Here is a 12,476-nt window from a genome sequence, read left to right as displayed (position 1 = left end):
CTTTCCTATTCCGACATGCCATCAACTTTGGCTCTTTGTCACCAGCCCATGATAACTTCTCACTTAGGGTCCTCCTTTTTCTCTTTCTCATCTTCTACCTCTTTGGATCTATACTTTGATGCTGCTGTAGGGGCCCAGCTCAGCCTGCACCTTTCTGATCCACAGCAAAGCATCTGGACACCCTCCCATTCTTGCCTCCAGCACAAGTTACCCCAGCAAGGGCATTTGAATCAACTTGGCAGGACACTCGGGTCCGCTGCCAACCTGACAGCATCTGCATGCTTCAGGAAATGGCAGAACCCAGAAGCCTGAGCACATACCAGGTCCTCCTAGATAAGCACTGCCCAGGAGAGGTGGCAGCTCAGAGAAGATTGGGGAGCATTCCAAAGAATACAGTTTCAACGATTGGGGTCAACCAGCAACAGGAGACAGAGATAAAGAAGAAAGTTACCTTAGGTAATAATAGGACCTTGTAGTTCTACATCACGTGCTTCTGCCAACCAGCACAAAACACTTTCACACCAGCAAGCAAAGGTGGAGAGGTCTAGGGGAGGCAGAGGGATTATTTCCCAGGTGGTTCACAGTGTATTGAAGCATTAGACAGATAAAGCCAGTAGCCCAAGGTCACACAATTAGGCTTTGACAGGGTGGGAATTAGAGCAGAGTGTCCTAATCTTACCCAGGGGCTATTTCTAGTCAACTCTTGATGGAGCCTTTTGTTTATACCTTGGTTCTATTTTATCTTACCTGCCCAGGTAGTGGGCTTGCTTTTTCCCTTGGGTCTGAGTAGTGGGAAACTTGAGCGGCCCACAGTGGGCTGGCCAGTCTGAGTTCAGAATCCAGCCTTCTTGACTTGGATGCTACCAGTGGACCCATGGGGCCAGTCTGTGGAATGCCGCTGCTGGCTGCTTTGGGAGGCACAGAATAGCCCTGAGTGGCAGCTGAGAATGCAGAGGCTACAGGGCTGATAAAAGTTGTAATTAACGTGCTCATACAACCCTTTCATCTTCAAAGGCTTCACTCACATTAGCTGGTAATTCCTCCTATCACCCCTATGGGTGAGGCATCATTTTTGTCTTCTCAGTTTGCAGATGGAGAAGCTGATGTGGAGAAGGGGCCCTTTGCCAGGAAGTCTGGCTCTTGTTCACACAGAGGATTCCTGGCTCCCAGCAACTAACTTTAGTTGGGGTGATGGGAAAACACAGTGGGAATGAATCATAAGAAAAGGCTCAAGCGACATCACTCCTCTGGGTAGGAGATGGCATTTATATTGTTCTGAAGGGAGGCAGAATCTACAGGATGGCTAGTTGACTAGATGTGAGTGGCTAAACTCCTTGAGTTACCCACACATCAGAAACATAAATTAGAAAAGCCTACTGCTCTTCTGTGGTGACCTTTATGTGATACATGGGGTCAAATCCTCTATATTGTGCCCATGGCAGACATCACTAATGGATCACAGAACTCTGTAGCTGAGCCACGGTTTGGCTTCTTAGCACAGCCTCCAGGCAGCCTCTAGTAATCAATAGGAAACATGACATGGGCTGAAATCGATTTGCTGTTGCTGCTCTAGGGCTTGTTCGGGATTCTCCTAACTTGCCACTCTCCAACTCGGGCAAAGTTGCCCAAGTTCCATCTCAACCAATGTTGGAGCTGGCCTGCTTCTGAACTCTGTCTAGCATTGTCTGAGGAGGGTGTCATGAGAACTTCTCTGCAACAGAAGAACTGGATCTTGTAAGACGGAGCCAGTGTTACTTGATCACCTGGAATCTGTCCAACTTCATCCTTCACTGTTCCTCAACACAGACTCTCCTATTCAGACAGGCTGAGCCCTCTCCTGACCCCAATCAAGCCACACTTTTCAGCTCATGCTTTACCCTTCCATGGGTTGCTCTCCTCTTTCCTCTCTCTGCCCGTCTTCTTACGTTCATCTCACCCTCAGATTCCACTCCCACATGAAGCTGTCTCATGCAATTGCCACTCACGGAGGTATCTGCTTTTCCTCACCTTCTGGCACTTGATGATATGTAATATTGTGTAGTTCTTTCATCTGTTTAAGTTTTCTCCCACCAAACTGCAAACTCTCTAAAGAGAGAAACGAAATCTTCTCCTTCCCTCACTTTTTGTCCATAGCGCCAATCACAGAGTACTTTTTAATGAACTGAATTGGTGAGTTCATCATTATTTTACAACTGGGGAAACAGTGGCAACCAGTAAGGGAAGAACTCTCCCACAGTCATCCTGTGACTGAGATGGAGAAATGCTAAACCTCTGCTGGCTCCACGTGGGTTCTCACTTCTCCTAGAGGGCTGTGTCTAGGGACTGGCTGGAGATACAGACTGAACCACAGCCAGCAACCACAGAGAGTGTTGTGTGTGACATGAGAACCCAACCCATCTGCTATTTTATTTCAACTTCTGGTCGGTGGATTACAGATGAATATGAAATGGGCATACCCAGGATGGATGGCTATCTGACTAAGGACTTTGAGTGACTGATGGAAGGTCAGAACCCCAACATGGCATTTAGTCTCTGGCCAGGTTAAGCAAACTCCTAATTAAGGAAGTCTTTATGACTTCCTTTTCATTTATTTTTTCCTCAACAAGAGTTTCTCTGGTTTCATGGAAAAGAAAGATATATCTTCATGGGAGACTGAAAGGTTCTCAGTAGAAGCAGCAACTCACCATCTCCAGGGCCTGCCTTGCCCAGTGCTCTGGTGTGTGTGTGGGGGGGGGGGGGGAGGGTGTTCTTTTGTTTGCTTGTTTTTAGATTCCGATAGCCACCCATACGACACTAGCGCTCATCCTCTAAGCACTATTTTGGCTGAATATTGTGGTTCATTTTGCACCAACATTGAGGGAAGCTGAGACATCCAAGATACTCAAGGGGCTTTGAAAGTGAAGGACACAATCTTTTCTCTTCTTCAGGGGTTGGTTTTTCTGGCCACTTGAAGCAGTGTTTTGTAAAGTCGAGTTTAAAACAACAGGCATTACCTACAGATCCTCCAGGTAATCCCAGGACTGGCTTCTTGCATTTTTAGCTGTGTGACTGAGACTGTTGCTAGCTGCTCTGGCCAGAGATTCTTCATCTGCCCACGCCCAAGCGGTTGGGAAGATTCGGTGGAGTCCCCTGAGCAAAGTGCCTCGTCCCTAGGAGTCATTCTCGCCCACTGGAGTTTAGGGTGAAACTGGGTCCATACGTTTGTTTCTGACACGAATTAATAATTCACTTCTGACATTAAAGCAAACCAGGCATCACCTTTTTTTTTTGGCACTGCATTAGAGTCGTGTCATTCTTTCCATTAAATTGTGTGAGGCTTAGGTGTTCGTGGGCCCACAGAGTGGTGGGTTTATAGAACATGAGGCCTGGGACGGACTTTACAGATCAACAAGAACCCAACCTTCTCATTTTACACATGGAAAATTGGAGGCAAGTGGGGTGAAATGAATTGCTTGGCCCCACACAGTGAATCACTAACAGAGAGAAACTAAAACATAAGCATTTCTATTCTTGAGGCACCTTCCATGTGCTGGACGCTCAGCTCTATGTGTTAAACATTGTTCTAGAACTTGACATGTACAACTGCCTGACCTCATGCTGCTCTTAAGTGGCACAGAGGGGACTCAACTGGAGGTCTGTCTTGTTTCACAGTCCTTCCTCCTCCTACACAACCCTCTTCCAGAGCCAAACCTCCACATTCCCATCCCAACCCCACTCAGCGTCTGCTGGTCTGTGGTATGGAAGGTTATTAAACTATTGAAAGAAACAACTTCCCCTTTTTTTTTCTTTTAATATGGTGGCCAAAAAGCCAATATCTTTTCTCTGAGTGCCACTGAAAACATGATTTGGTGGCTTGGGGGGGGTTCTTTATACCTGAGGCCAGATTTGGAAGTAAGTGCTGGGACCTAGAGGCAGACAGACCTGTAGGAAACCAGGGTTTCTGTTCTACTGGACAAAACCTAATAGGCCCTAAACTTCCCCTGCCTTGCCTGACATGTCAAATCTCAAGAAAGATACTCTCCAACTGGAGAGCATGCAGAGAAAAGCAATTTCAAGGAGGTTTGAGGATCGCTACAAGAGGCACTAGGAAATTAAATAAAAGGGTTTAAAGACCAGGAAATTTTCTTAGAGGATGAAAAAGAATTACTCAGAACTTTTAAATCACAAAAGGTAAATTATAAAGATGTCTTTGCTAGTCAAACCTAGAAATTTCATTCATTCAACCAGCCATTTGAATATTTATTGAGCACCTACTATATGTGAGGAACTGGGCTCACAGCTGGGGGCTAGCTTTCTTACGTACAAAAGTGTACATAAAGCACAGGTTTTTCCCTAAAAAGTGTATATGTTCATGGGTGGAAGAGAACAGGTTGCCACAACCCAGCTTAGAGGCATTCCTTGAACTTCTTTTTAGGGTTTTTATGAAATGTCAGGGAGAAACTGCTAGGAAACCATAGGGAAAGTAAAAGTCACTCAAGGAAGTCTAGAGGAATGTACCTGACCCCTAAGGCTGACACCGGGAAGACAACTCCTCCTACCACTGAGGATCCACTGCACAGACAAACTTCTGGGCAGGAGACATCTATGGCAGCATCACTTCCCCCTCCAGACTTTTGCCTGCATGTGTGTGACTAGCGCTCTCGTGGGCACCCTTGTCCATCCTTGTATGGAAGTGGTGGCTGTGGGGCTAATTCTGTCACCTTAGCTGGTCGCCTGCAAGCTGTGAGGTGATGCTCAGCTCTGCTGGATTCTGCTTCTTGGACTGGACACACTCAGAAATGGCAACAGCTGTGACTGGCATATAGTAGATGCTCATTTAATACTTTTCGAGTGTGTGAAGACTAGGGCCAGGGACCTGAGCTGAAACGACCTTCTGGGCCAGAGGCAAGCGACCGGGTATTGACTACATGGAATTGTAGTTTCTCCCTGGTGTCTCAGTTTGCACAATGGTGAATATGCGTGAAGGAGCTTTATAATCATCAGTCTAATTAATATTTTGGAGAGTTCTCTTTGAGAGAAGAAATAGAAAAAGATGCTGCCTAGATCCATGACTGGTATGTGGGTTCTTCTAGAGGTCACTGCAGACCTACTCAGTGCAAAGAGATGCGTTGAAATGGAGACAGATGGGTAATTTATGATGCATCTCTGCCTTCAGGCCTAACCCACCTTCCTATGCAGTGGTCACCTGCTGGGCCAATAGAAGCCAGGTCCTGTAGTTTGGGCTAGGGCTGGGGAAAGGGGCTACAGTACACCTCCAGCTTCAGCTCAATGCCTTGTGCCCAGGCAAGTGCAGCCTGACTCCTGGCAACCTCCTCTCAAGTTCCCCTCCCTCCCTCCCTCATCAATGTTAGCTGGTAGAGAAAGGGCCCTGCAGCCAAGGCGCCTTAAGCTGAGAGCAAACATTTTGCTGCTATTTGGCTCCCTGCCTAGCTTTGTCCAGGCAAAAGCCAAAGTCCTAGGTGATGGAGAAACATCAATCAGCAGCCTCCTCCTGTCGTCCAGGTGACAAGTAATGATGTGGCAATGCGCAAGCAACTCAATTCACCATCCCTTTCAGTCCTGCGCCCTCCCCAGCTTCCCGGCCCATAGAAGAGAACAGAACTTCTATCCAGGGAATGGAATGAATGAGCCGCTCAGAGCATGAATGGAAAGAAGTTTCCATTACAACTTCCTTTTCATTTCTGAACTCCCAAGCCCCTCCTCCGACATCGTGTGCGAAAGGAGGGCAAACCCAGCTCAGTGGACATTAGGCCTCTACCCACACCCGACTGCCAAATGGGGTTTATGAAAACAACCAGGGTGCTACCAGGTACCATCCTGGAGTCTCTGGGGGTGGCCTGATATTCTGAGATACTAAGAGAAGCACAGGAATGGAGTCACTAAGAGCATGAGCCCAGCAGCCAGAATGCCTGGGTTTGAATCCCAGCTCCATCGTTTACCTGCCCCGTCGCCTTGGGCAAGTTACTTAGTCTCCATGCCTCAGTTTTCTCATAGCTAAGAGACAGAGGATAACAGCACTCCTTCATAAGGTTGGTGCATGGATTAAACAAGCTGGTGTATAAGAATATACTAGTATATAGAAACATAAGTTAGTATATAGGAATGTACCAGTATATAGGAATATAAGTATATAGGACTATATTAAACAAGTTAGTTAGTATAAGGAGACAATTAGAATGGTGCTGGCACATGGTTAACACTCTATAAGTATTTGCTATTATTACTAATATTGGTGATGGTTTCTTAAAAACATACAACTAGCTGCAAAGAAGCAAGTGCAAGTTCGAGAGCTCTAACTCTGAAGCAAAGCTGTGGGGAAGAAAGAAGAACTTTCAGGCACCACCAAAGGAGACTGGCAATGACCCCACAGCAAATGCTCAGAATTACCAACCTGTGTGAATAAGCTCCCCCCCACCCCTGGAGTTTTGCAATTAACCTTTATTCTCAAAAGCTGAAGACTCAAGGAAGATTTTTGGGGCTTGAGTTTTGCAAATCACCTCCTTGGTGACTCAGCTCCTCCCCACCCCCTGGGACCTATCTGCCTACACTTGAGCTCAGGAGGGGCACTTGCCTCAGGAGGACACACCCAGACAGGCAGAGCACCCCAAACTCGGGGAGATCTGGTACCTCGCGGTTCTGTTCCCCCACAACATCCTTCCCCATTCTGTTTAACTCCCTGTCTCCAAGTTTCACTGGGCAGATGGGCCATCGGTAGGCAGGACCTGTCCCCATGGTGGGCAACTTCAGACTTGGCAAGTTCTGTGGAGAGGACACACCATTTGTCATTGCCAGTGTGGCTCCCTATCAGATGTCACTCTTCCCTGAGACTTGCCCCTTTAGTGGCTGCAGGAGACCCACAGAGAAGGCAAGAACCCTCTGTGAGGTTCCTCTGATTCTCTCAGCTGCCACCACCTTCCAGAAGCAGGGGTGGGGTGTGGGTGTGGGTGTGGCCTCTCACCCAGGGAGTCTAACCTCAGGTAAGCATCTCCAAAATAACCAGACCTCTAAGCGGCAGCTGCTGGGGAGGGCTCTATTTTGAGGCTTAAGTTTTGGGGTTGGTGTCATCATCCTGCCGGGCTCCCACTCCCGTCTTGGCTCAGGAATAGTAACCCTGTCTTTAGACAGACATCCCAGCAAGGAGCCACTAAAGCCACAAACAGATGGATGATTTCCCTCTTTGGGCAGAAAAAACATGAGCCCTGTGATGGGCAGCTGGCCTGCCAAGCACCCTGCTTGGGCCTGCCCCGAGCAAGAATGCCATCACCACTGTCACCATATAACATCAGTGTATTTGCACCTTAGGTGTACTGTCCAGGTATACTATGCATAGAGACAAATAGAGTCATTTCTGTATTCTAGATACTCATTTCAGTTCAACAGTTACTGCTAACAACTATGGACCAGCACTAAGATCTAGAACCACAAAAATGAGTGAGATACAATCCCTAATGTCAGGGGGCTCCCACAACACAGCAGAAGGCAGATAAGAGAAGGTATGTCAGATTCGGGGTTTTCCCCCTTTGAGGAGTGTGAAAATCACTCTCACCCCTAGGTCCCCAAAGATAAAAAGGACTTTCTGCATGATTTTACTGTGAAGTTTTAGGCTGATTAACTGAGGACCTTTGAGAACCAGATACCACATTATCAGAGATGAGGTTACTGGAATGGCTGCCATCCAGTTACACCAAAGATTCTCAACTGGGGGCAACTTTAACACCTCCCCCAATTTAGCAATGTCTGGAGGCATTTTTTTTTATGTCACAGTTGGGGTGGGGGTGCACATGACCAGAATCTGGCATGTGGAAGCCAGAGATGCACAGTGAGCCATTACCCAGGAAACTCTACACTAGACGGGGGCAAGGGCCGTTCCTCCTGACATTGACCTCTTCGGTCCTGACTACCTGGTGCACTGAGCAGGCAGTGCCCGAATGTTTATTGAATATATTGTCTAGGTAATTAGTTAACTTACTGGAGGGTGGGTAGATTAATAGCAGGGTAACAGAAATATGCACACCGTTTCTCATCCCCTCTCCTTCATATATTCAGACCCTACCCTGTCTGCATTGCCCCTCCTCTGTCACTGATTCCTCCAGTCCTCCTCTCTGTGCCTCTGCTTGGCAGCGCTATTCTTACCCTCTAAATCGGCCAGGCTGTCACTCAACTGCACTGTTATACATGTAGAACCATAAAGTCCCTGAACGTAAGGCCGATGTCTAGTACATTTAAATCATCAAAGTACTCAACACAGTGTGGGACCCATAGAGGACACCTTATAAATGCTTAACGGTTGACCAGCAATATCCACATTATATGTGTTCAGACACGTATAGACTTACAGGAACACCCACGTGTGTGCGTCCACCTCTAGCCAGCATTTCCTGATACTTCATAAGTTGGAATGATCAAGAAATGGAGAACAGAAGAATACTAATCTTTCTCTCCAAAGTACACATTTTTGAAGCAAACAGTGACTTCATCAGATGCTAGACTGATTAAGGAGTTGCAGAGGTGTGAATTTATTTATGCAAAAAGTCTTGCAAAGTTTTTGACTTCTAATCACACTAACCCATGCATTTATTTGTAGAAAATATATAAACATTTAGTCAAAGTATAGACCATGTGTCAACTGGTGGAGCATTTGCATATTTGAAATCCCGTCTCCTGGAAAGTCTGGCGCGCAGAGTCACTGTGTCCATGTCAGGCCCGATCCACAAGCACAAACTTTAGAAAGCACCCCTTCCTTACCTGGAAAATGGGGCTGGCTTCCCACACCCTTGCTGGCCACCTCATGGGGAGCTCGCATTTAAGAAAAATGTCAACTTCCTAAGTGAGTGAAAAGTGGGGTTTAAGTGTAAGGTAGGCGGCAGTTGCCTCTCTGGTAATTCTAAAGAACGTTTGTGTGCTTCCCATTCAAGCAGCAACACAAAGGAGATTGAGTCATCAGTTTCTGGCTGTGCAAACCCCCAGAATTTCTCTGAGGCAGAAAAGATCCCCTTTGAGGACTGTGCTTTGTCTGGCGGCATCTGCCACCTGCTCCGCTCCTTCTCTCACAAGAGCCACTTCCCTTTTAGGCACTGGGCGGAATCAGCTAAACCGGAGGCGCTGAGGAAACACAAAGTCAGCCCCTATCTTAGCCCCAGCCCAGCCCCGCCCCGCCCCAGCCCAGCCCCAGCCAGGACAGACTGCTGTGGAGGCCCAGCTACCTCCTGCCACCTCCGCTCTGTCAGGGGCCCCCAGCCTGGAGCCATCTGACATCGCAGGCTGACCTGAAATCTCACTTGGCTGTTCAAGTGTCACCTGGGGCTCCACGCTGGCTTTCAGTTCGAGGTCCTTGACTTTCATAGAGAACTTGTCATCCTGGGTCCTCAAGACCATCCCTCACTGAGGCTCACACAACCTGCTAAACGCTGAGGGTTTCCAATGAGCACGTGAAGAGGGGGCTTTCAGGGTCAGTGCATTTAATGCTCTCGGGGTCCACGGGAGAGCTTCTGCAGAGCCTCTTCCTTCATTTTCAGGCAGAGGGCATTGCCCTAACTTGTCTCTGAGACAAGGAACACAGCCTCTCCCTTTTTTTCCAAGCCTGCAAATGAGAGCATGTCTAGAAGGGCAGCTGGACTCTGATAAGGTACTGACTTATTTTAGTAATAAATAACTAGGTTAGCATCTCTTGACAGCTGTGGCCACACCTGAGGAGAGGCAGGCCAGGCCAGGGGAGGGGAGGGCAGCCAGGAGTCCACAGCCTGCCGGGCGAGAGAGGAGACCCCCTAGCCAGGCTTCACATTAGCTGGCCATAGGGATGGAGGGAAGGAGAACCACACATAATTTACAAAGTCCCCCAGGGGCAAAGTAATGGATCAAAGGAGCTCAGGCATTGGAGTCTAACACAGGGGATGTGAGACAATGAGGGACCCCAACTCCATCACTAACTATCTGTGTGTGATTGGGAAAGTTATGTGATCTCTCTGAGCCTCAACTTCTTTGTCTAGAAAATGGGGTTAAGACAGTGCTAAATGCATACACGCTGCTGTGAGGCTTCTATAAGGTAGCCTATGCTAGCCCCCTCGCTGAATGCCTAACATACAGCTGGTGCTCATTAAGTGGTATTTCCTGGGGACTTAGGACCCTACTTTACCCAAGAGCATATGGTGCAATAGCTGAGTGTGAGGCTTTTAAAACTGGGGTGCTCCTAACTCTAAGGGATCCAGCAGTGGTTCAGGAAGCTCCAGAAGCCCAGGCAGTACAGAAACTCTTCACTGAGCATTAACTTTGCTTTATGGTAAGAAATATATATCTTATTATTCTTATATTAAACTCAAACGGGGTATATTGTGGAGTAAAATAAACAACTGTGATGAGTGTTTAAGATACTATTTAAGGCATGAAACACCAGTAGACCACACCCTGCCCGCCACTGCAGAGGGTAGAGGTGGGACTCCTGACAGTCATTGATGATGGTAATATTACAGAGACTCTAAGTATGCAGAGTGTCCTTCCCTAACACTGTCAGAGAGAGGGAAAGTCATGTACCTCTCTCTTTCAGGGGCTATTTCCTCCTAGGGAAACAGAAGGGGTTTTTCTGAATGATCCTTGGAGTCCCATCTCTGGGTCTTTGACGAGTCAAAAAATGTTTCTTGAATGAATGGAAGGGAGCTGTCACAAACTAAGAATTTCATGCTGCTTAGCATCCCCTCCCGCGTGGCACAATTTGAAAGAAAATAGAACGTTTTCCTACTGGCTGTCAGCCTCAAACACACCGACCTGGCGCCCTGTCTTTGCCGGAAGTAGGAGTCCACTGTGTATCTGGGGAGTCACTGAATTAATTGATGCTAACCTCAGCAGCAAGAGAGCTTTGCTGCCTTGCTCCTTCACCTGGGAAAACACAGCCAAGGCTCCAACACCCAAGAGGGGCCTTTAATGCTCAGAGGCAGCAGAGGACACAAGCCAGCCCCAACCCCAGAGCTCTCAGACACACCCCTTTCTCACCAGCAGGGGCGCCATTCTGTAGCAATGACCTGTGGGCCACTGCCCCGGGGAGGAAGAGAGATGTGTGTGCAGGAGGGCTCATCCCACCTGACCTTCAGCCAGGACCACTTTTTTTCTCCCGCATATGACACCTAGTTCAAGGTGTCTGTTCTCCAGCTCAGGGTTTCTGCATCCAATATTGTTTCACTCCATTTAGCTATTTCTCTACTCTTTGCTTTGCAGTTCGGAGATTGGGCCTTTCTTCCTCCCCCAAGCCTTGCCCCTTTCCAAAGTTTCCTCTTTGTCTCCTGGAGCCCACCACCCCTTGGAATGGGGCAACAAGAGTGCCTTCCCCTCCCCCCTCCTCTTTCTCCTTCCACTCTCTGCCTGCCCAACCCAGCCCACTGGGAAGCCATGTCTCTCTCCTTCCCAAGTCTTAGTTCCTTCCAAACACTTTTCCAAGCACATGAAAGCCAGGGTCCAGGCAGTTCTTGCCACTGGCACTTTTTTGCATTTCTTCCAAATGATGTTGCCCAAAGGGACTACGGAAACGCGGGGCAGGAGGGAGCCTGCTGGTCTCTGGGAGAATCTTAAGGGTCAGGACAGAGCCAAATATTTGGGGATGGGGTCCTTCAAAAGAATCAGGCAGACAGGTTGGCAAGACTCTAGAGTCAGAATCCTCAGAAACAGAGCAGAAGACATCACGGGAAGGTAACATACAAATAAACTTCCCCAGAGGCCCCTCGTCTCCGAGGCCAGGCCCAGAGCTCTCCCTGCACTCAAGCTTCCCTCTTCTCTCCCACCCCAAGTGCTTCTGACTTTCAAGGGCTCTTTGGATCTCCAAGCTTCCGCCTCTGCTAAGGCCTTTGGTCCACCGCAACCCTTCCTTCCCCGAAATTCTTCTTTATTTTACCCATGCCATACATACAGTCTAACATATTCTGACCAAGCACAAGCTAATGCAGCTGGGTTTATAGGAGCGCCAATCCTCTCACTGTGTGGGCACCGCAAGTCATTTAACCTCTCTGAGCCTCGGTTTGTTCCCACCTGTAAAACAGGCTAGTAACCCTCACTGGGCCAGCATGAGGATAAAGTGATATAACACATGTAAAGAATTCAGCACAGTTCCTGGCATAGCAAAAGTGTGCGATAAATGCTTGCTAGTGCCGTCATTCCTATTATTATTATTATTATTATTATTATTTCTATTTCAGGAATCTAAATGGTAGATCTCCACTTATCCTCACTCTAAAGCACCCAGGTAGGACTGTGTCTTTTGCTTTCCTGGTACCCTCAGAGCTGGGTTTAATAAATACCTGCTGGGTAGAATTAACCATAGGCTGAGCTGTCTTAATGACCCAGCTGGCACTTCTTAAAAGAAAAATTAATTTTCCTAGCGATAAGCAAATCAGCCATGTAATTATCCATACATATATAGACAAAGAAAAGAAACACTTGGAGCTCAGCCACGCCAGAATACCTCACACGCAGCCACCCCCTCCCCAACCACAGAA

The 12,476-nt window shown here is 47.8% G+C and overlaps 1 protein-coding gene across 6 annotated transcripts in view; it reads right to left on the bottom strand.

Annotated features, from left to right (window-relative positions):
- Positions 1–12,476, bottom strand: part of CD44 (CD44 molecule (IN blood group)) — a 79,269-nt gene that overhangs the window by 65,431 nt on the left and 1,362 nt on the right. The gene's annotated exons all lie outside the window — the stretch shown is intronic.

Source organism: Miniopterus schreibersii (assembly GCF_964146895.1).
Source record: "Miniopterus schreibersii genome assembly, chromosome: 12".
Classification (NCBI taxonomy): domain Eukaryota; kingdom Metazoa; phylum Chordata; class Mammalia; order Chiroptera; family Miniopteridae; genus Miniopterus; species Miniopterus schreibersii.
The sequence above is the reverse complement of the archived record's forward strand: the minus strand, read 5'-3'. Positions and strand labels throughout refer to the sequence as shown.